The sequence below is a fragment of the Miscanthus floridulus genome, chromosome 19 (assembly GCF_019320115.1).
Source record: "Miscanthus floridulus cultivar M001 chromosome 19, ASM1932011v1, whole genome shotgun sequence".
NCBI classification, from domain to species: Eukaryota; Viridiplantae; Streptophyta; class Magnoliopsida; order Poales; family Poaceae; genus Miscanthus; species Miscanthus floridulus.
In genome coordinates this window covers 114441458-114466968 of record NC_089598.1, presented here as the reverse complement: position 1 = coordinate 114466968, position 25511 = coordinate 114441458, and the positions used below count along the sequence as shown (strand labels likewise).

Genomic DNA, 25511 nt, shown 5'->3' with positions numbered 1-25511 from the left:
CGACGAGCAGTAGGAAGTAGCATCGTCCTCCCAGTGTGGCCGGTGTCACCGGGCCACACAAGTCCCTGTGCACAAGCTCGAGCCTCTCCTTGGCTCAAAAGCTAGCCCGCTGTGGAAAGGGGAGTCGCCTCTGCTTCATCAACACGCAGACGTCACAGAGCTGCTCCACATGGTCGAGGCATGGCAGGCCTCGCACCATCTCTGTGGCACTGAGCCGCTTCAGGGCCTCAAAGTGAAGGTGCCCGAAACGCTTGTGCCACTACCACGCCTCGTCGTCCCGACGAGCAGCGAGACAGAGGGGTTGTGCCACCTGCACGTTAAGGATGTAGAGTCGATTTGCGCTTCTGGATACCTTGGCAAGAAGGCGACGATGACGATCCCAAATCCTCATGACTCCGTACTCAACCACCATGCGCGAACCATTCTCATCCAGCTGTCCCAAGCTGATGATGGAGTTCCTCAATGCGGGGATGTAGTAGACTCCGGTGAGCAGCCTGTGCTCACCAGACACAGTGGTGAAGATGACGGAGCCGACGCCCTTGATCTCCACGTCAGAGGCATCCCCAAACTTGATAGAGTCTCGGACGCTAGAGTCAAGCTCGATGAAGAACTTCCATTGACCGGTCATGTGATGGGTGGTGCCGGTGTCGAGGCACCACCCGTCAGTCTTGTCGTTGCCGGAGCTGTCACCGAGGAGGCCATGTGCTTTTGGCTCATCGAGGTGGAGGAGAGCCGCTGCGGCTGGTGCTGCTGGAGGTAGCTCAATGCTTGCATGTGCCATGAACAGAGCTGGCTCCTCCTCCTCCGCCTGTGCGACGTGGGCCTGACCGCGTCATGGCTATCGATAGTCCTTGGCCCAATGGTTGAGCTGGCTGCAGTTGCAGCATGCGTCATCTCGTGCCGGCTTGTGCCTACCGGTGGCACCGCCCTGGGCGCCTCCACGGGCATCACCCTTGGCACGTCCTCGTGCCCTAGCCTAGGCATCTCTGCGTGCCTTGCGTGGCTTGCCACGCTTGTGGCTGCCTGTCGTGGAAGAAGGCTCCCCCTTCTTCCGATCACCTTGGCTGGCAAGCCACTGCTCCCGAGTGAGAAGGAGCTTCCCGCCAGTGGTGATGGGCCCTGAGAGAGACTGTGGCTCATCGCTGTCGACGACCTTGAGGCGACCTATTGCCTCCTCGATCGACATCGTGGAGAGATCCAGCAGGGACTCGATCGAGCGAGCCATCTGCTTGTACTTCTCGGGGACATAGCGAAAGAGCTTTTCGATAGCTCTCTCCTCGCCGTAGGTGTCATCGCCAAATTGCACCATCTTCTGCAATAGAGTGTTAAGATGAAGAGCAAAGTCATCAATGTCCTCACCTGGCTTGAAGGCTAGGTTCTCCCACTCCTTGCAAAGTGCTTGCAGTGTGGACTTGCGGGCGCGGTCGCTGCCGATGCGTGCTGCAGCGATGGCATTCCAAGCCTCCTTGGCAGTCCATTTGTTGGTAAGCAAGAACTGCATTTCGGGCGGGACTGCAGCGATGAGGGCATCCAGCGCTCGTCGGTCGAGGTCATAGTCGACGTTGCCGTATTGGACTGCCTCCCACATGTGCCGCACCTGGAGCTTTACCCTCATCACCATAGCCCACTCGACGTAGTTGGTCTTGGTGAGGGTAGGCCACCCACCACCGGGACCGATGTCCCTAACAACAGCCTAGAGCCCGTGGTAACCATGGTACCGATTTGGGGAGAGAGAGCCATGCTGCCTGTTGAAGGCCGTGCTCTCCATCGACCCGTCGGTACCGATCCAGGGAGAGAGAGCCACGCTGCCTGTGAAGGTCGCGCTCTCCATCGACCCGTCCGCCACCGTTGCCGTGTGCGCCTCCTCTAGGAGCACCGCCGCCGTGCGCGCCTCCTCCAGGAGCGCCGCAGCGCGTCCATGCCTGTCTAGGCTACCGTCGCGCTCGTGGGCGTGCGCGGCTGCCCACTGCGCCGTCTGCGCCTGTCTGGGCTGCCGCCATGCTCGTGGGCATGTGCGGCTGCCCACTACGCCGCCCGCGCTCATGCTGCCTCCCTCTCTAGCAGCTTGAGGTCCGCGTCGACAGTGTCATCAACGGAAATAGAGCTGCCGATGCTGCCGCGCAGAGCCTCGACCTCCACTGCCGCCGCACGCGCTGCATTCGTCGCCGCCGCTGCTTCCGCCTCCGCTCTGGCTGCTGCCAGCTCCACCGCTGCCAGCCTCGACGTCCTTGCCGCCACCGCAATGGTCTCTGCCGCCGCTTGCTCGTGTTCCTCTACCGCGGCAAGTTCGGCCTCCTGCCGACGCCGCGTGCTCGAGGCGACCGAGCACTGAGACTGCCCTGCAGACATGATGCGCTACTAGAGGGCTGCTGCATGGGGAGAGGGCTGCTTCAGACGTGCGGGGGAGGAGTGAGCAGGAGCGGCCAGAGCTGCTGCTCGTAGCTGGGGCTGTTGTGTGGCTGGGAGAGGAAATGAGCAGGAGATGCTCAGGCTATAGGATAATACGGCTCCGATACCAGTTGTTAGTCGCTGAATTCTCACTCTTGGAAGTAGCAGAATTCTTACTCTCATCGAGAGAGGATGACACTAGGAGTTGAGACAATTTTCTGGTTTATTTCTCAATGTCATGCCAACCCAAGGGGTTGGGGATACATATTTATAGGCTGCCAAGCATATGCCAAGATGCTAGTCTTAGATGCTAGTCTAAGATGCTGTCCTAGATGCTAAGATGTTATCCTCTATATGCTAGTCTAAGATGATGTCCTAGATGTTGTCCTCTAGTCTAAGATGCTGTCCTATGCTGTCTTAAAAACACAAAGACCACAACAGCCCCACAAAAACCACAATAGCCCCACAAAGACCATAGCAGCCAGACTTATCCATCACATTCTCAGTTACAGAACAATGTAAGGGAAATGGATAAATTATACGGGGTAACGGGGGTAATCATGCACTCTTGACTAACATTTATCACACTGGAAATTTGAGGGTCAGCAGAAAAACTTTCGTGGTCAATATTAAGATGTCTAAGAATAATGCAGGGAAGTTAAACTTACTGAAGCAAGCTCCAAACTTGAGCAATGGATATTCTTCCCATGTCTAACAACCTAATTCATCATCAAGAATTCAGAAATACTGGTTAGCATATTACAGCTAACAAGCTGATTTTGGAAGATCATGTTCATATTACCTGGATAAATTTATTAGGAAGCCTATCGGTGATGTCCTTTTGGGGTATAATAAAGTAAAATCCTTGCCTAATATTATAGGGCATCTTCAAATTTGGCATATTATATTCTTCCCTGTACTTTTTGGCGAGGTTATGTATGGCTGCAACACAATTTGTTAAGAATGTGAATAATATGAATTAGAATGATGTACATAAGAAGCATCACCTTCACTGGTATCACAGAAAGATCGATGAGCAACATCAAGCAGCCCATCAATTCCTGCCTTAACAGTAGGGATGAAAACAGTACGGATATTTTCTGACCGTATTTGAAACCGAATCCGTTTAGAGGGGTTGAGATCTGTCCGTATCCTAGTCCAGATATCCAACATCCGATATCGTATTCGTATCTGAATACTCAAATCGCATATTTATGATGTCGATATCCAATCGTATCCTATCCGACATAGTTGACACTATCCGTATTCGAATCCGAATCCGGACAGAAATATGAAAACAAATATAATATCGGTGATATCCGTCCGTATGCGATCCGTTTTCATCCCTACTTAACAGCAAAACATTCCTGAGTGCAGGCTACAAATGGAGCCCTTGAATGAACCACATCCTCGTCAATGACATCTCCAATTCTAGGACCACAAAAGGAAACATAAGAACATTAATATGTACATGACTGTGTAGCAATAATTATAAGCAATACCAAGGAATATAACTGTGGTCAGCGAACACTGAAATACAGGCATTCTGGCCAAGAACTAGAAATCTTACGAACCTGATCTAAGGATGCTTCTGCAAGGTGAAACAGTAGAACTACAAGCAGAATTTGGAACAAACTGGTACAAATCTTGTTTCGAAATTTAGTTTAATCCATAGAAGAGCCCTTGCTTTAATCATTAATACTTGGAGGAAATATAGCAAGATATATTAGTGAAAATTATTTATTCATTATTCACTATTAAAACTCCAAATCGATTTTCAAGTGTAAAGTTACAGAAAAGGATTTGTGAAATTCTGAAGGGAACCGAATTCTTCGTGTAATTTACTTATCATGGTGCTATTGGATGATAGTCGCTACATATTCCGTGGATTGAAAAGATCATATAACTTTCTCTTTGAAGCAGGAGGTCATAAAACTACCTCTTTCTCATATTCGCATACCTGGGGTTTTCACATACAGTTTGATAAATGTTGTGAAGAAGAAAACTTTTTGCCCCCTTCAAAACCTGGATGATGGAAAGAATACACATTAAACACATTGATAAGTAGTTACAATTCCAGTGATGATGTGCATTTCTTTTTACAGAAGGAAAATGAAATGGTTTATCAGACCTTGGATAAGAATGGTATGGCGTCCAGAGCAGTTTTAAGAACAATAATATCAGAAATCAACATCTGGCTCTTTCTACCATTGGCAGGCTTCAATACCTCATATGTAACCTTTTTGGGCTTGAAGCAGAAATGACAGAGAACCTTATCTAATGTAAAGCAACAATAGTACAGAATTTTTTGTGTCAGTGAGAACTAAAAGAGTCGTATTTATTTATAGAGCAGGATAACCAACAACAACAACAAAGCCTTTAAGTCCCAAACAAGTTGGGGTAGGCTAGAGTTGAAACCCATCAGAAGCAATCAAGGTTCAGGCACATGAATAGCTGTCTTCCAAGCACTCCTATCTAAGGCTAAGTCTTTGGGTATATTCCATCCTTTCAAGTCTCCTTTTATTGCCTCTACCCAAGTCAACTTCGGTCTTCCTCTGCCTCTCTTCACGTTACTATCCTGGCTTAGGATTCCACTACGCACCGGTGCCTCTGGAGGTCTCCGTTGCACATGTCCAAACCATCTCAACCGGTGTTGGACAAGCTTTTCTTCAATTGGCGCTACCCCTAATCTATCACGTATATCATTGTTCCGAACTCGATCCCTTCTTGTATGACCGCAAATCCAACGCAACATACGCATTTCCGCGACACTTAGCTGTTGAACATATCGTCTTTTCGTAGGCCAACATTCTGCACCACACAACATAGCAGGTCTAATCGCCGTCCTATAAAACTTGCCTTTTAGCTTCTGTGGTACCTTTTGTCACATAGGACACCAGACACTTGCCGCCACTTCATCCACCTTGCTTTGATTCTATGGCTAACATCTTCATCAATATCCCCGTCCCTCTGTAGCATTGATCCTAAATATCGAAAGGTATCCTTCCTAGGCACTACTTGACCTTCCAAACTAACATCTTCCTCCTCCCGAGTAGTAGTGCCGAAGTCACATCTCATATACTCAGTTTTAGTTCTACTGAGTCTAAAACCTTTGGACTCCAAAGTCTCCCGCCATAACTCTAGTTTCTGATTCACTCCTGTCCGGCTTTCATCAACTAGCACTACATCGTCCGCGAAAAGCATACACCAAGGGATGTCCCCTTGTATGTCCCTTGTGACCTCATCCATCACTAAAGCAAACAAATAAGGGCTCAAAGCTGACCCTTGATGTAGTCTAATCCTAATCGGGAAGTCATCTGTGTCTCCATCACTTGTTCGAACTCTAGTCACAACATTGTTGTACATGTCCTTAATGAGCCCGACGTACTTCGTTGGGACTTTATATTTGTCCAAAGCCCACCACATAACATTCCTTGGTATTTTATCATAAGCCTTCTCCAAGTCAATAAAAACCATGTGTAAGTCCTTCTTCTTCTCCCTATACCGCTCCATAACTTGTCTTATTAAGAAAATGGCTTCCATGGTTGACCTTCCGGGCATGAAACCAAATTAGTTCATAGAGACCCGCGCTATTGCTCTCAAGCGATGCTCGATAATAGTATGGCTCATCAACTTAATTCCTCGATAATACGTACAACTTTGAATATCCCCTTTATTTTTGTAGATCGGTACCAATATACTTCTCCTTCACTCATCAGGCATCTTGTTCGATCGAAAAATATGGTTGAACAGCTTGGTTAGCCATACTACAGCTATGTCCCCGAGGCATCTCCACACCTCGATTGGGATACCATCCGGTCCCATTGCCTTACCTACTTTCATCCTTTTCAACGCCTCTCTGACCTCAGATTCTTGGATTCTCCGCACAAAGCGCCTATTGGTGTCATCAAAAGAGTCATCCAACTGAAAGGTTGTGTCCATATTCTCACCATTGAACAATTTGTCAAAATACTCTTGCCATCGATGTCGGATCTCATCCTCCTTCACCAAGAGATGCTCCCTTTCATCCTTAATGCACTTAACTTGGTTGAAGTCCCTTGTCTTTCTCTCACGAACCCTAGCCATCCTAGAAATGTCCTTCTCTGCTTCCTTCGTACTCAAATGTTGGTAAAGATCATCGTACGCTCTCAGTGACGGACCTAGGTTTTTACCTCTGGATATGCACAGCAAAAAAATTATGCAATTCGGTGAAAAATTCATTTTTTTATTTTTTTACATTGAAAATTTCTACCTATCTCTATGACTGGCGGACCCCAGGGTATGCGGTGGCCCACCCTGCATACCCTGTGGGTCCGTCCCTGTACGCTCTACCCTTTGCCACACTTACAGCTCGCTTTGCAGTCTTCTTTGTCACCTTGTACTTCTCTATGTTGTCCACACTCCAGTCATGGTATAAGCGTCTATAGCATTCTTTTTTTTCCTTAATAGCCCTTTGGACTTCCTCGTTTCACCACCAAGTATCTTTAGCCTCGCGTCCACTTCCTTTGGTTACTCCACACACCTCTGAGGCCACCTTCCGAATGTTGGTTGCCATCTTGTCCCACATGTTGTTTATGTCGTCTTCTTCCTTCCAAGAGCCCTCTTTGATAACCCTTTCCCTAAATACCTCTGACGTCTCCCCTTTCAGTTTCCACCACTTTGTTCTTTCAATCTTAGCTTGTTTATCCCTACGGGCACGCACCTGAAAACGAAAATCTACCACCAAAAGCTTATGTTGAGAAACAACACACTCCCCTGGTATCACCTTGCAATCCAAGCATGCTCATTTGTCCTTTCTTCTTGCGAGGACAAAGTCAATCTGGCTACAGTGTTATCCGCTACTGAAGGTCACTAGATGAGATTCTCTCTTTCTAAAGAAAGTGTTGGCTATCATCAGGTCAAAAGCTACCGCGAAGTCCAGAACTTCCTCCCCCTCCTGATTCCTACTACCATATCCAAAACCTCCATGAACTGCCTCGAAACCTGCGCTTGTAGTACCTACATGCCCATTAAGATCTCCTCCTATAAAAAGCTTCTCACTACTAGGTATAGCTCTAACCAGGCCATCTAAGTCTTCCCAGAACTGTCTCTTAGCACTCTCGTCGAGGCCTACTTGGGGGGCATGCGCACTAATTACGTTCAAAACCATATCACCAACGACAAGCTTGACTAAGATAATACTATCTCCTTGCCTTCTCACTCCCACCACACCATTCTTGAGGCTCTTATCAATCAAAACTCCTACTCTATTTCTATTCCCGACTGTCCCTGTGTACCAAAGCTTGAAACCTGTATTGTCCACCTCCTTCGCCTTCTGACCCTTTCATTTAGTCTCTTGAACGCATAATATATTTACACGCCTCTACATTCCAACTACCTAAACAGAGCAGGATAACCAGAGAGCACTTTATTACCTGATTCTTTTGGAAATTTCCGTAGACCTTGAATCAAACCAAAAAACATCTCCTCATTGCTCATTAGCTCATCCTGGAAATAATTGATATTTTAGATCAGGAAACATGGTGCTAGTGTAACATATCATTGTCTGCTTCTGGGTCTTAACATAAATGATAAGCGAATACTTATGAGATCCCAGATTTCAATTTAATTGCACAATCATTGTTATGGGCTTGGGCCTGTGCAGTGGTGGCGGCATGGCCAGGGAGCAGCAATGGCAAGACCTAACAGCAGCAGACCGTGGTGTGTGTAGCAGTTAGCACATTGCAGTCTATAACTTCTAGATGCATAAATTAGTTAGCTAGTAGCTGCATGCAGATTAGCTTTGTTCAATGGCTAGCCTGTTAGATGCTTAGAGATAGAGTTTCTTAGTTGGACTTTCAGCATGCTGCTTATTTAGGGGCAGCTGTGCATCTATCTTGCTAAATGCTAAGCAATAACTAGCCGTGGTTTATGGCCTTTTCTTGACCCTGCAGAAGAGAATCTTCTACCTTTCAGTCAATGTGGCAGGGGAGGTTACCCCTAGGGGTCGAGTTTTTTTAGTATTCGCTTATCAAAGCCATAGGTAAATAAAGTCTGACATACTCAAAACTCATTGCTATTCACATCAAGACTCAAAAACTTCAGCTACAAGCCAATGCAGATGTATGGGAATGGGACAGTATTGAATTATGCTTACACAACAAGAGAGTATTTCTGACAATTGTTTAGAAACAAAGCTTAAGAAAAAGGGGAAGCCAATATGCTTCAGACTTAAGCAATCTGAAACGTCTAAACTGCATTCAGACATCCGTTAGTTATATGACAATTCAATTTAGCCCTCAGAACACAATGCTGCATTCAGATGATTTTCAAAGAAACCGACCTATGGATTCAGTCAAGAGCTAAGCGTCTCGCCGTGCTGGGATGACCGATCGATTGGCTGCAGGGGTTACATATTCTAGATAGTAATCACACTACTAGGCTCAAGCATGCGTGCACCATTTTGGCCCATGTTATAAACAGTAAACTATTTTCTTCCTAATGAAAAGATACACATGTCTCCTGCGTATTCTCAGGGGAAAAAAAGAACACAGCACCACAAGTAAAGCCAATGCGAGTATGGGACCAAGCACGTGATACATATTCCAACATTAACTTAACAACATACAAATCAGAAGCTTTTACTATACTTCGATTGTTTTAAATGTTAAGCAATGATGAACCATAAATAAGCCACAGGTATTCTTCCATAAATACATCTTAAATCTACTTACCAAGCAGTCTAGACGAGCATTGATGGTCTGAATATCTTTTAATGGTTGTAAAGTTTGCTCTCAGCAATCTAGGTACCGTTTAGTTGGCAAAATTTTTGGCGAAATGCCACTGTAGCACTTTCGTTGTTATTTGGCAATTAGTGTCCAATCATAGTCTAATTAGGCTTAAAAGATTCGTCTCGTGAATGTTCTCCAATGTACAAGTAAAATAAAAAAATGATTGGTGAATAGCTTACACTAGAATGATGAGTACACAAGATAAAAGTAGTTCTAAATTGAAAATTAGCATGATTGACCCTACTAGAAAACTATCAAGTGTCAACAAGTGTAAGAGGGAGTAATTGGTAGTCTGAAGGCATACCCTCCTGTAGTCTTTGTAGTCTTCAGCATCTGAAAGAGGCTTTTCTTTTTGTTGCTAGTGCCCCATAGTTCAGTATGGAGAGGATCAATAATTTCCAATGTTTGAACACTGTTGAGTGCATATAAAACAATTAAGGCAATTCAGGTCCATGCACAAGTTTTTGAGTATATTTTATTCTTTCTCATTCAGTCATTTGGTGCAGGATATTGAGCAAAACGGCATTGATACAACTTTATTTGACTCAAAGGTGCATTATCCCAAAAGAATTACCTAGTTGAGTCGATACTCATACGGTCAAATGACCCATTGAATGTAACCTGACAATAAAGAGAGATTTTCAATAATTATGAATATGGTTCTAATAGATAGAAAAGGGAGAACAATGTAAAAGTAATCTGCTGCCCTCCCTGTAGCTACAGCAGGGGCAGGCGCCGAAAGGCTCTCCTGCCGCACTGTAGCCACAGTAGGGGCAGATGCCAAAGTCAGCCCTACTGTCACATCTAGTCACTATAACAGCATGGCAGCCTGACATGTCTGTGCACTAGGATTAGATGGGTAGAGTTATATATATATATCTTCCTACTATAAAGAGAGCGAGTTTAGTTTTGTCATCTCCTTTGCAGAGCTCCGGCCAACGCTGGTGCTTGTGTTGTGTGTGTGCGCGCTTTGTTCTCCCTCCCTTCTTCTACCTCTAGCCATAGTGTGTGGTCAGCAACACAGGGGAGTGGTCGGCTCACCCGTTCCGAAGATCCAGAGGCCAACAAGTGGTATCAGAGCCGTACAAGAGCTATCACCGGACTAACCGCTGGCGATGACGAACGGTTTGGAGATGGGCGACAGCAACGGCGCTGTTGTGACTGCCCAGCCACGACAGGAGGTCGTCGTGCGCACAGTGCGGGAGGTCAGCGGCACTAGTTGACCAACACTGACTCGCACCAACTATGGCGAGTGGGCGGTGACCATGAAGGTCAAGCTCAGAGCCCGACGACTCTGGAATGCTATTGACAAGGGCACCGACAACGAAGAAGACGACATGTCAGCATTGGAGGTTATTCTCACGGTTGTGCCAGCAGAGTACATGGAGCCGTTGGGGGCGAAGAACTCTGCTAAGGAGGTGTGAGAGGCCATTGCAGCGATGCACGTCGGTTCCGATAGCGCAAAGAAGACGATGGCCCAGCTGCTGAAGCAGGAGTACGCCACCCTCAAGTTCAAGGATGGTGAATCGGTGGAGGACTTCTCCCTCCGCCTGCAGTAGCTTATCAGCAAGCTGAGAAGCCACGGCGTCACCATCGACGAAGAAGAGACGGTCTCCAAGTACCTCCACTCCATGCCAATGAAGTACATCCAGATCGCTCTTTCCATAGAGACGATGCTGGACCTGTTCAACCTCACCATTGAGGATGTGACAGGCTGTCTGTGGGCGGTGGATGAGCACATAGAGCAGGCCACAGCAACGATGGACAGCGGCAAGCTACTGGTGACAGAGGAGGAGTGGGCTGCCCGGAGGAAGAAGTCTGGGGAAGCCTCCTCCAGCCACGGTGGCGATGGCAAGTGCCGCTGGAAGGCTTCTTCGGAGAAGAAGAAGAAGAAGGTCGACCCCAACGCCTGTCGGTGCTGTGGGAAGACGGGTCATTGGGCAAAGGAGTGCCCAAATCGCAAGCAGGAGAAGAAGGCTGAGGCTCATCTGATGCAGGCTGATAATGATGATAAGGCCACTCTCCTGCTGGCAACGTTCTATGCACTGCACGACGCTGAGGCCAAGGAGAAGGGAGAGGGGATGGCGGTGGAAGGGCCTGGGAAGGCTCTGAAGGTTGTCTACCTCGACAAACCGCAGGCGCAAGTCCACCTCAGACGTGTGGGCGGCAGATAGGAGCAGCGGTGGTACCTAGACTCTGGCGTCAGCAACCACATGACGGGTTCTAAGGAAGCCTTCTCCGAGTTCGACGGCAACGTGACCGACACGGTGAAGTTCGGTGATGGCTCAAGGGTGGCGATCCGAGGGCACGGCACCATCATCTTCAGGTGCCAGAATGGTGAGCACCGCGTGCTGACGGATGTGTACTATATCCCGTAGCTGCGTTCAAGCATCATCCGTATTGGCTAGCTAGATGAGCGAGGCAGCAAGGTACTGATCAAGGACGGCGTCCTCAGGATCAGGGACCGGGAGCAGCGGCTTCTTGCCAAGGTGAAGAGGTCCTAGAATCGGCTATACTTGCTCGACCTCAAGGTCGAGCAGCCTATCTGCTTGGCTGCACGGCGCATGGAGGAGCCGTGGCTATGGCATGCCCGGTATGGACATCTCAGCTTCGATGCTCTTGATCGGCTGGAGAAGATGGTGACTGGGCTACCTCACATTGAGCACGCAGGCGAGCTGTGTGATAGCTGCTTGGCCGGAAAGCAAAGAAGGCTATTGTTCTCAAAGACGGCAAAGTACCGCGCGGCATAGACCCTCGAGCTGGTCCATGGTGACCTCTGCGGGCCGATCACGCCGGTGATGCTCGACGGGCACAAGTACTTCATCTTGTTGGTGGATGACTGCAGCCGATACATGTGGCTGCAGCTTCTGACCGCAAGACCGAGGTAGCGGAAGCAGTCAAGAAGTTCAAGGCACACGCTGAGGCAGAGAGCGGCAAGAAGCTGCGCGTGCTGAGGACTGATCACGGCGATGAATTCACTTGGGTGGAGTTCACTACGTACTGTGCGGATCAGGGTATGGTGCGACACCACACCGTGCCATACTCACCATAGCATAATGGCATGGTGGAGCGGTGGAACCAGATGGTGGTCGGCATGGCTCGATCCATGATGAAGGCAAAGGGCATGCCGGCAAGGTTCTGGGGTGAGACGGTGACAACAGCGGTGTTCATCCTCAACCGTGCGCCCACCAAGGCCCTGAAGGGTAAGACACCATTTGAAGCTTGATATGGGAGCAAGCCAAGCGTGTCCTTCCTTTGGACATTTGGCTGCATCGGTCATGTCGGGAAGACAAAGCCGGTCCTCACTAAGCTGGAGGACAGAAGCATACCGATGGTGCCACTAGGCTACGAGGAAGGTACCAAGGCATACTGGCTCTACAACCCACGCAGAGGCAAGGTGGTTGTCTCGCGTGACGTCGTGTTCAATGAGAAGGTGGCCTGGGATTGAGACAGTCCGGGCATGGGGGAAGTTGATGGCTTCACCAGCACCTTCGTCGTCGAGCACTTGGTCATCCACGGTGGTGGAGACGCTGGAGAGGAGGTGCCGACCACTCCAGCAACGGAGCCGAGCACTCTTGGGGCGGTGTCGAGCACTCTGGGAGGGGTGCTGAGCACTCCAGAAGTGGTGCCGAGCAGTCCTGCAGTGGTGCCGACTAATCCAGGATGGGTGCCAAACGCTCCCGTAGATGAGCCGAGAGGCCTTGCAGTGGTGCCGACCACTCCAAGACTGGTGTCGAGCACTCCTATAGTGGTGCCAACCACTCCAGGAGTGGTGACGAGCAGTCTAGGAGTAGTGCTGAGCACTGCAGCGGGGGTGCCATGCACTCCAGGTGCTGTGCTGACCACTCCGGCAGAATAGGGAACTCCATCGACGCCGATCGAGTTTGCCTCACCTCCAAGCGACATCACAGAGTTCATGGATGCTTTCCACGACTGTGAGGAGGTGCGGTTTCACAGGCTGGACGACATCGTCGGTGGCACAGGGTCCTCAGGCCTGGCGGGTTGGCTGCTCAATGACCTAGAGCTGCTTCTCACCAGTGTAGAAGAACCACCCATGTTCGTGCTGGCTGAGCATGATGCAAATTGGCGATGGACGATGCTGGAGGAGATGAAGGCGATTGAGGAAAACGAGACTTGGGAGCTCATCGATCCACCTCTAGGATGCCGTCCGATCGGCCTGAAGTGGGTGTACAAGGTCAAGCGGGACGAGGGCGGCACCATTGTCAAGCACAAGGCATGCCTTGTCGCCCGAGGCTTTGTCCAGCGCGAGTGCATCGACTTCGAGGAAGTCTTTGCGCTGGTAGCACGCATGAAGTCTATCTGACTGTTGCTGGCTTTGGCAGCAGCGAAGGACTAGCGCGTCCATCATCTGGACATAAAACCAGCCTTCTTCAACGGTGAACTGGCAGAGATGGTCTTCGTCAGGCAACCTTCGGGTTTCGTCGTCAAGGGAGTGGAGCACAGGGTACTCCAATTGCGCAAGGCGCTCTACGGGTTGAGGCAGGCCCCGTGAGCATGCAACGCCAAGCTTGACGTCACACTGGGCGAGCTTGGGTTCACGCGGTGCGCAACCGAGCACGCGCTCTATAGGCGGCGACGGGAGAAGGAGGAGCTCGTCGTCCTTGTGTATGTGGATGACTTGATCGTCGCCGGCGCGCGTGCGGAGGACATCGACAGCTTCAAGCGTGAGATGGTGGCTCGTTTTTGAATGAGCGATCTCGGTGCGCTCTCCTACTAGCTCGGCATCAAGGTGAGACAGGGGAAGGAGGCTCTCACGCTCGGTTAGAGCGCGTACGCCTCGAAGCTATTGGAGCAGAGCGGCATGGCTGAATGCAAGCCATGCGCGACTCCGATGGAGGAGCGGCTGAAGCTGACGAAGGCTAATATCGAGGCAAAGGTAGATGCAACACTCTATCGGAGCATCATCAGTGGTCTGCGCTACCTACTCCACATGAGGCCGGACATTGCTTTCGCCGTGGGCTATGTCAACCGCTTCGTGGAGGATCCCTGAGAGGATCACTGGGCTGTAGTGAAGCGGCTGCTACGCTACGTCAAGGGGACGGTGGAACATGGGATCATCTTCCCCAAGACCGATAGAAGTAGGCTACAACTCACTGTGTTTAGCAATGCAGACATGGCGGGGGACATCGACGGACGACGGAGCACCTCTGACGTACTCGTCTTCCTCAGGTCGGCTCCAATCTCATGGTTGTAGCTGAAACAGAAGGTGGTGGCGATGTCCACATGGGAGGCAGAGTATGTGGCGGCAGCCACAGCGGCGTGCCAAGCTATGTGGCTACGTCGGCGGCTGGGCGAGCTGATCGGTGTGGAAGCTCACCCACCAGCACTGATGGTGGACAACCAGCCCACCATCGTCCTCACAAAGAATCCCGTTCTCCATGACCGGAGCAAGCACATCGACATCAAGTTCCACTTCCTCAGGGACTGTGTCGATGGAGGACAAATCGTCATCGAGTTCGTCGAAACTGGTCGGCAACTCGCGGACGTCCTCACCAAGCCATTCGGCCGTCTTCGATTCACAGAGTTGAAGAAGATGGTCGGCATGGTGGAGGTTCTAGGGTTAGCAGCAGAATTAGGGGAACAATTATAAAAGTAATTTGTTGCCCTCCCTATAGCTGCTGCAGGGGCAGGCGCTGAAAGGCTCTCCTACCGCACTGTAGCCATAGCAGGGGCAGGCGCTAAAGTCAGCCCTGCTGTCATATCTAGTCACTGTAACAGCATGGCAGCATGACATGTATATGCAATAGGATTAGATGGGTAGAGTTGTATATATAGCTTCCTACTGCAACTTAGTAAAGAGAGCGAGTTCAGTTTTGCCATCTCCTCTGCAGAGCTCCGGCCAACGCTGGTGCTTGTGCTGTGTGTGTGCGCGCTCTGTTCTCCCTCCCTTCTTCTACCTCTAGCCATAGTGTGTGGTCAGCAACGCAGAGGAGTGGTCGGCTCACCCGTTCCGAAGATCTAGGGGGCAACAAACAACAACTTCCAACTCCCAGTTTCCTAGTTTAGTAGTAGGACACATGATTTAATGGGCACACCAAAAGTTGTAGGAAACAAATAAATTTTTGAGAGCATGTTAGTTTTGAATGGTTTAGATTCATTGAATCGTGCTGTATTCTGCTTCTAAGTCTTGGAAACAAAATAATGAAGGGCATTGAAGTAACAAAATAATATGTCTGCTTATTTTTTCTAAAAAAATTGCTCCCTGAAGCAAACATCAAAATCCCAATGCATACAGAATGTAATGCATCAACAATCACGAGAATAATTGTTAGGAATTGAAACATCATAAAAGATACACATAATTAACAATCTGTTGCCAGTAGCAACCGGGATTCCACGTAGAGTGAGAACTTTCTGGAGACAGTGCATATACAAAGAAGGGGTCATCCAATGGGAACAAATAGTGTGCATCAAATTTCTGCTTGTTCATAATAATGAATAAAAAAAATAATGAACATCAAGGTGAAACAACAGTTCTCTTCTTAATGAAATGACACACAGCTCTCCTGCATCATTCGAGAAAAAAAAAGGTGAAACAACAGCTTCAAAATAAGACCTTCCTGCCTAAGAACTTACTGATAATGAGTGATTGGTAATGAATACGCCCTTTTCTGATTCTATCCTGTAACAAAGTTTAAAAAGTTCGACATAAGATTCATGTAATAGTAGATAGACTTGTAATTGCAAATGAACTGAATTCCAGGAAAAGGTGATATGACCATATCAACATCAGAACATAAGTGAATTTTTTATTCAAAGGGAGATTCAACTTGAAACAGTTATTAAAAAGGGAATGATGGAACAGAAAAAGAAACAATGGCTGAGAAATACAATTAAATTAGTAAGCAAATGGACAATAAGACCAACTTACAATATAAAGGTAATCAACTGTAAATGTATGAAAAATCAAACCAAGTATTGGAACAACACCATCTTTTTCAAGCTTATAATAGATTACTAGGACTACTGTTCCTGAGATATTCTCTCCACAAAAAGACTCGTAGTTATCTACTCCCTCCGTTTCAAATTATAAGTAGCTTTGACTTTTTTGGTACATCCATTTTGCTATGCATCTAGATATAATAATATGTCTAGATACGTAGCAAAATGGATGAACCAAAAAAGTCAAAGTGACTTATAATTTGGAACGGATGTAGTATAACTTAAACTAAAGAGAAGATAAGGTGATAATAACTTGAAGTACAGCTTTATGTTGAAATTTTCTAGATGAAGCCATGTGGGAAGCCCCTTCCTGGAGTTCAGAACTTAAACTTAAATCTGGCCCTTTAAACAGACCAAGTAAGAATGAATGTACAGGAACATTACTAAATTGGTTATCGTCAATATCAAATGGAAGTGCTTAGATATGAGTATGATCCTTGTGTTATGGATGCAACAGTAAAGAGCATGATTTTATGGGTTTATTACGATATTTCAACAACAAGAAAGCCTTTTTGTGTTATCGTATTCAAATCCGATCCAAATAAATATGGCAACACAGAAAACATCTCTATTGCATGGCCTAAAAATGGGTTGATTTTTCATGGAGTTGCAGTAACTCCGCCTATGGTGGGGCGCCTTTGGTGTCCCAGCATAGCAGGTCCCAAGCCCTGATAAAGGAGGAGGGTTGTGTTAGGCGTGGCGAGCCAATGTAAAAACTTAGCCACTTAAATGGAGATGAAACCCAAAAGAAAATCGTTGGGGCATAACCCTCTTAGCGACGCGCCATATCGGAACCCGGGTATGGTGTTAAATGGGCAAGGGCCGGGTCGTCACCCCCGTGACGCGCCGTGTCGTGATCTGGGCATGGTGTCAAGTAACCAAGGATCGGGTCGTCGCTTCCTTAGTGGCGCGCTACATCGGCGCCTGGGTGTAGTGAAAAATGAGCAAGGGTCTTCGCATCAGAGTCGACGGGTGCGAAGGGTAAGGAAGCTAGTCGAACCAACTAGGATCCGTTTAGGTAGTTGGAATGTAGGGTCACTTACAGGTAAGTTAAGAGAATTAGTTGATACCGCGACTAGGAGGTGTGTAAATATATTATACGTTCAAGAGACTAAATGGAAGGGTCAGAAGGCGAAGGAGGTGGACAATACAGGTTTCAAACTTTGGTACACAGGGACAGTCGCGAACAGAAATGGAGTAGGAGTTTTGATTGATAAGAGCCTCAAGAATGGTGTGGTGGGAGTGAGAAGGCAAGGAGATAGGATTATCTTAGTCAAGCTTGTCGTTGGTGATATGGTCTTGAACATAATTAGTGCGTATGCCCCCAAGTAGGCCTCGACGAGAGTGCTAAGAGACAGTTCTAGAAAGACTTAGATGGCCTAGTTAGAGCTATACCTAGTAGTGAAAAGCTTTTTATAGGAGAAGATCTTAATGGGCATGTAGGTACTACAAGCGCAGGTTTCGAGGCAGTTCATGGAGGTTTTGGGTATGGTAGTAGGAATCAGGAGGGGGAGGAAGTTCTGGACTTCGCGGTAGCTTTTGACCTGATGATAGCCAACACTTTCTTTAGAAAGAGAGAATCTCATCTAGTGACCTTCAGTAGCGGACAACACTGTAGCTAGATTGACTTTGTCCTCGTAAGAAGAAAGGACAAACGAGTATGCTTGGATTGCAAGGTGATACCAGGGGAGTGTGTTGTTTCTCAACATAAGCTTTTGGTGGCAGATTTTCATTTTTAGGTGCGTGCCCGTAGGGATAAACAAGCTAAGATTGAAAGAACAAAGTGGTGGAAACTGAAAGAGGAGACGTCAGAGGTATTTAGGGAAAGGGTTATCAAAGAGGGCTCTTGGAAGGAAGAAGACGACATAAACAATATGTGGGACAAGATGGCAACCAATATTCGGAAGGTAGCCTCAGAGGTGTGTGGAGTAACCAAAGGAAGGGGACGCGAGGCTAAAGATACTTGGTGGTGGAACGAGGAAGTCCAAAGGGCTATTAAGGAGAAGAAAGAATGCTATAGACGCTTGTACCACGACAGGAGTGTGGACAACATAGAGAAGTATAAGGTGGCAAAGAAGACTGCAAAGCGAGTTGTAAGTGTGGCAAAGGGTAGAGCGTACGAGGATCTTTACCAACATTTGAGTACGAAGGAAGGAGAGAAGGACATTTATAGGATGGCTAGGGTTTGTGAGAGAAAGACACGGGACTTCAACCAAGTTAAGTGCATTAAGGATGGAAGGGAGCATCTCTTGGTAAAGGAGAATGAGATCCGACATCGATGGCAAGAGTATTTTGACAAATTGTTCAATGGTGAGAATATGGACACAACCTTTTAGTTGGATGACTCTTTTGATGACACCAATAGGCGCTTTGTGCGGAGAATCCAAGAATCTAAGGTCAGAGAGGCGTTGAAAAGGATGAAAGGAGGTAAGGCGATGTGACCGGATGGTATCCCAATCGAGGTGTGGAGATGCCTCGGGGACATAGCTGTAGTATGGTTAACCAAGCTGTTCAACCATATTTTTCGATCGAACAAGATGCCTGATGAGTGGAGGAGAAGTATATTGGTACCGATCTACAAGAATAAAGGGGATATTCAAAGTTGTACAAATTACCGGGGAATTAAGTTGATGAGCCATACTATGAAGCTATGGGAGAGAGTTATCGAGCATCGCTTGAGAGCAATTACGCGGGTCTCTATGAACCAATTTGGTTTCATGCCCGGAAGGTCAACCATGGAAGCCATTTTCTTAATAAGACAAGTTATGGAGCGGTATAGGGAGAAGAAGAAGGACCTACACATGGTTTTTATTGACTTGGAGAAGGCTTATGATAAAATACCAAGGAATGTTATGTGGTGGGCTTTGGACAAACATAAAGTCCCAACGAAGTACGTCGGGCTCATTAAGGACATATACAGCAATGTTGTGACTAGAGTTCGAACAAGTGATGGAGACACGGATGACTTTCCGATTAGGATAGGACTACATCAAAGGTCAGCTTTGAGCCCTTATTTGTTTGCTTTAGTGATGGATGAGGTCACAAGGGACATACAAGGGGACATCCCTTGGTGTATGCTTTTCGCGGACGATGTAGTGCTAGTTGATGAAAGCCGGACAGCAGTGAATCAGAAACTAGAGTTATGGCGGGAGACTTTGGAGTCTAAAGGTTTTAGACTTAGTAGAACTAAAGCTGAGTATATGAGATGTGACATCGGCACTACTACTCGGGAGAAGGAAGATGTTAGTTTGGAAGGTCAAGTAGTGCCTAGGAAGGATACCTTTCGATATTTAGGATCAATGCTATAGAGGGACGGGAATATTGATGAAGATGTTAGCCATAGAATCAAAGCAGGTTGGATGAAGTGGCGGCAAGCGTCTGGTGTCCTATGTGACAAAAGGGTACCACAGAAGCTAAAAGGCAAGTTTTATAGGACGACGATTAGACCTGCTATGTTGTATGGTGCAGAATGTTGGCCTACGAAAAGACGACATATTCAACAGCTAAGTGTCGCGGAAATGTGTATGTTGCGTTGGATTTGCGGTCATATAAGAAGGGATCGAGTTCGGAACAATGATATACGTGATAGATTAGGGATAGCGCCAATTGAAGAAAAGCTTGTCCAACACCGGTTGAGATGGTTTGGACATGTGCAACGGAGACCTCCAGAGGCACCGGTGCGTAGTGGAATCCTAAGTCAGGATAGTAACGTGAAGAGAGGCAGAGGAAGACCGAAGTTGACTTGGGTAGAGGCAATAAAAAGGAGACTTGAAAGGATGGAATATACCCAAAGACTTAGCCTTAGATAGGAGTGCTTGGAAGACAGCTATTCACGTGCCTGAACCTTGATTGCTTCTGTTGGGTTTCAACTCTAGCCTACCCCAACTTGTTTGGGACTTAAAGGCTTTGTTGTTGTTGTTGTTGTTGTTGTTTCATGGAGTTGCAGTAACTTTTATGCTCCAGTAACCATTGGAACAATTGGAAAGTGGAAACCAGGCCTAACTTGGTAATTGGCAGCATGAACAGATACTGAAGCAGTATTGCATTATACGCACAGGAGATATATTACAGTAAATAAACATGCAGTTACTTCAAAAGTTATTACTATTCCTTAACAACCACAAAAGTTCCTGATGCTGTCATAGTGTGTTGAGCACACATACCATTTAATTGTTGCAGTGGCAGCCGCAAGACAAAGATAATACTGCTTGCAGTAAGTATCTAAACCAAGTGCAGATGGGTCTCTAGCTGAAAGACTTTTCACAATGACAGCACCCTTAAAAAAAGAGGAACATGTACGGTCTTAAGGGGAAGTTATTCAGCCTCAACAATAGAAAGAAAGAGAGTGGGGTGGGGTAAAAGAGGAGAAAATGTACCTTTGTGTCATCAAAGCAACCACGTGCCATAGTGACCTATAAAATTCTCTGTTATACTAGAACACAATAGTATTACTGAAAAAATATAGATAATAAATCCAAGTTAATATCAAATACCTTTTTGTTTGCTGGGTAATGTTTATCGATCAGTTCTGAAACTCCAACCATACCATCTGCTGCTGTTTTGTTTGGGGGCACAATGACAACCATGGGATCATAGAAATGAAGTAGTGTCTTTGTATTGTGGTATGAGCAACTTGTCTCGATATACTGATATAGGTGCAATGAGGCTGATCTTAAATCAAAGGCTGCAACACCAACCTATAACAGTATGTCGTCTTCTATAATTAATAGATCATACTTGGTTTCTTCAAAAAAGGATGACCAAATCATTAAAAGGATAAATCATTTCACAAGATAATTCTCTATCTACATATACTTTGAATTAAATTATTTTGTTTATCATCATAATACATATCAGCTTATGCGTGAAGGCATGTAAACAGAAACAACAGTACATATCTATATTCATAACCAGAATATTAACAGGCTACAAAAATAATTATTTCCAAAACTGTCAGTCTGTCACAACAAAGAATTGATACAATACAACATGGGATGGGAGTCATGGGACACACAAATTCAGATGCAACTTAAGAAAAGACAAATTAAATATAGAATTCTAAATACTAGGTTTGATGTTTCCCATGAAAACTTATTGCATATTCCTCTTTCCTGCTTCCTGCAACCCCCGCTGAGATGCGGCCCTTTCGCTCACTAGCATGCCATCTCAACAGGGTTAAAAAAAGTGTTCATGACATTTGTGCTTTTTCCCTGCTAATGAAGAGCTTGTAATCCATTATCAAAGTATAGTTACTGTAGGCAACCTTCTCCTATAGGACTTTCTGCTTAACCGTAGTTATGGTGCTGCCCCCTTGTAATAAAATGGCAATGAAACTTGTGCTATGTACTACTAGGAAGCAGAATAAACTCTGAGACAACGAAAATAGGAATATCTGACCAATTAGTTATGGTGCTGCCCCCTTGTAATAAAATGGCAATGAAACTTGTGCTATGTACTACTAGGAAGCAGAATAAACTCTGAGACAACGAAAATAGGAATATCTGACCAATTAGCGAACCAGTCAACTGCAGGGTACTGAAATAGTTTTGCCCTCCTCGACAGTTGTGTTCATCTCAGACATAATTCGACTGTACAACAGCTGGATCAGCCCGAGGAAAATCGTACACCGATAAACCAAAGGCCAATCCTCAAAACCCCTAAACCCTAGAAGAATAACTCAAGCAAAATGGAATGCGACGCTTGAACCGAATAACTAACTGCAAAAGTCCTACTAGAACCAATTGAAGCAAGCAATCGGACGAAGCAACAGCAGCGAACCAATGGAAGCAAGCAATTAGACGAAGCAGGTACATTAGCGAACCAATCGAAGCAAGCAATCCGACGAAGCAGCAGCTCACACAGTTGGAGCGCCCCGACACGCAAGCGAATGACGAACTGGGAGGGCGCGCGGAGGATAACGGGGTCACGAGACGAATCAACCCAATTCGCGCGGATTGATCGAGCAACCGAGGAAATGCGGAGGGGACTTTAGCGCGTGACTGACCTCCTTGGCACGGTTCTCGATGAGGACGATCACGAAGCTAGACCGCTCTCCGCCGGCCTCCTCCTCCGTCAGCTCCGGCGGCGTCGCCCTCCATCTCCGCCGCGCTGAACCAGGCACCGCAGCTGCGCCCGCGAGTGTGCGCGAATGCCGGCTTTTCTCGGGGGATATGCGCCGGAATGCAATGCAAGCTTGGCGTTTGACCGTTATATAGTGTGGGCCAGTCCAGGCTCATGAGGCAGAGGCCTCATATAGGATGGCCCGTTCTAAATCGAGCCAGTGGCCCAGCCCAACAGAATCCCGGAAAGAAAAGGCAGCCCTAGGCCGCTAGGCAGCGGAGCTGCTATGCGCCGGATGCTCGGACGGAAGTAAATCGCCGATAAACTAAGAAAAAAAGTCCATATTACCTTAATTTTTACGAGTCTACTTTTTCTCCCAGAACTCTAAAACCAGCGAAACCATCTCCCTGAACTTTTAAAACCGTTCAGTTTTACTTCCCCTAATTGGTTATAAGTTGTTTTCAAAAGTGGTTTTGTCTTTTTCTTTTTTATTTATTTCGGCTGAATCTTTAAAAAATCATAGAAAAATCATAAAATAAAAAATCCAAATTTTTTTGGACTTCACATGAGTATATCTACACAGTGAATATATAATATGGTAGGTTTTAGTACAATTTTTTTATTGTAGTTTTAGATTTATTTTATTTTTGTGATTAATTCATAGCTGTAGTTTCTATGGTCTAATTATGGTGAAATTTTTATGGTTGACTAATTATTATATACTTGAGCTATAATAAAAATGTCATGTTCATTAAACCATGTATAACTTAGTTATATATTTATAAATACTTTTTAATAAGTATACATCTAACTATAGTAAGAATTTTATACAGACTTTTTTCAGAAATATCCCACGCGGCCACGTCCTCACAAGCCTAGGCCTAAGAGTCGATCGAAGTTCCACGAGCCTAGCTCTCCTCTAGTCCTTGAAACCAAACTCTCGAATCCAACGGGATTTTTAACTTTTTGCCATCTAATGGCACTCCTTTGTTTGTCAGTTTTGTATGTGCTCCTACATAATTGTCATCGTAAACAGTGAACCTTCTACGTTTTTACCACTTTCACTGATGTGGCACGCCAGGTGGACATGCCAGCGTGACAGCGAGGCTGGGAGTCCTAACTTAGCATGAAAATAACCTATTTCCCCATGGTGCTTCTCTCCCTCTACTCTGTGATGTGTGGGTCCCATATGTTAGCTTCATCTTCAACCTCCGGCCATCACCACGCAGCGACGGGAGTGGAGGAGCTCGTGTGGAGTCCCACGCAGCGAGGGGAGGGGAGGAGCTTATCGGGGACCAATACTAGGGTACCTGAAGAGGAGGAGCTAATAACCATCAACATTGACACGTCCAAGCAGTCAAGAGCGTGACTACAGCTCCAACCGACCTCCAGGTGCGCAAGCTTTGCCTAGCCCGACCTCTGAGGGCTGGTTCTGCCTCGCCCGACCCCGACGCCGTGGGCTCCGCCTCACCCGAGCCTTGGGTCTATGCTCCGCCTCGTGCCAGACTCTAGGGGAGGACTCCGCCTTGCCCGACCCTAAGGCTGCGGGCTCCGCCTCGCTCGACCCTTGGGTCTATGCTCCGCCTCGCTCGGCCTCTGGGGGGAGGCTCCACCTCACCCAGTCTCTAGGGGAGGACTCCACCTTGCCCGACCCTTGGGTCTACGCTCTACCTCGCCCGGCCTCTGGGGAGGACTTTACCTCGCTCGACCCCGAGGCTGTGGGCTCTGCCTCATTCGAGGAGACCCATACCGCCGCCAACCACTCCAGGTCTAAGTGAATAGGCCTAGGTCAAAGCTTTGACACCAGGGAGGTGACCGGCACACCCTGATGTAACTCGTGGCCATGACGGGCCATACCTAGGGATTCACATCAAGAACAGCATCAGGCGTACCAGTGCTGTTCTGCCTAACCCTCGTACGGGCACTAACAGGCTCATCAGTTCACCATGACGTTCGTCGAGATGGAGTGGAACGCCATGACCGAGAGACGACGCCTGCGCATGGCACTAGTGACGAACAAGGCCACAACGTGGAGCTGTCCCTGTTGACGTCTATAGGGTCGGCGGGACCCGTGTGAAGAAAAAGAAGGTCCGGGCGATCCTGGAGGACTTCTTCTCCTTGTTCTCCTATTTTTCCTCGACTGTAACCCATGCTTTCCTTTGCCCTATAAAAGGGAAAGCAAGGCGTTCCATGAAGGGGACTCGAATGAATCGCATCGCAACACATCACACCGATTCGGACTCGAACCCCAAACCGATTAGAACACACAAGCACATATCAGAGAAGCGATCGAGCCTTCAGCGTCCGTTCGCTCCTCTCACCAGAGACTTGGGATATGTCCCTTTCTCGACCATTTATAACCCCTATTATAAACTTTCAGTGCTAGTAACACAAGCAGTAGCAACGAATTGAACGTATGGATATTATGCCCAAACCAGTATAAACCTTATGTCCTCTTAGCACACTATCCAGGCCAGACACATAATATTAGGAATTAACTAGCCGGTGGCAACTCATAACATCGATAGAGCTCGTGCGGAGTCCTGGCCACAGCCTGGCCTCCTATGCCTCCATAGCCTGGCCTAGAGTGCGCCTAAGCCTGCGACTCAAGCAAGCTCAAGTTGGTGAAGGCGTTCAGACCCAGAGCGTGGCCTGCAACTCTAGCACGAGAGGCGATGTGGTGCGTCGTCTCCTTGAACGTGTTGAATCAGCGGAGCTTCTCCATGGGGTCGCGTTCTACATTGTAGCACATACCCCACCGCTGGTAAAGCCCCCACAGCGATGCCTCGGAGTTGAGGTTGTCGATGGTGAACTTGACACCGGCGGCGGCGGCCAGCTTCAGCAGAGCTAGCAGTGCCAGCAATGCCACCATGCTTGCTAGCTTGATAAGTTGCTGCTTCATCATGGTCGTCTCGGTGGAGCTAGCGATCGGCCTGCTTGCACTACTACTCTCTAGTTTATTTGGCGATAGATATTCTATGAGCTAGCTAGCTACGTACGTACATGTTTGTGTTGTGGAAGAAGCGATGGATCGAAGTGATAGATATGGGTCGGACGGTGTTGTGGTGCCTCCTTTTATAGATGGGCAGCCAGCCAGTGGTGCGCCGTGCAAGTCGAACCTCGTAGAAGATGCAGGTGCGCTACGGCAAGCCAAGGATCAGACAAGCTAGCTGTCTAGCTGCTTGTTTGCATTAGCATCGTTTGGGTAGCCGATCTAACAACCGGTGGTTAGGCTAGCTGCTTCGGTCAGTTCGGTGTACGCCGACCGGATCTAACACGACCAACTCACTCCCGAGGCAGCTCGTGAACGCATGTCGAGATGGTAGTCGC

The 25511-nt window shown here is 47.4% G+C and overlaps 1 pseudogene; it reads right to left on the bottom strand.

Moving 5' to 3' along the window:
* Nucleotides 1-22219, bottom strand: part of LOC136527775 (DNA mismatch repair protein MSH4-like) — a 48001-nt pseudogene extending 25782 nt beyond the window's left edge.
* Nucleotides 22220-25511: the final 3292 nt, after the last annotated feature.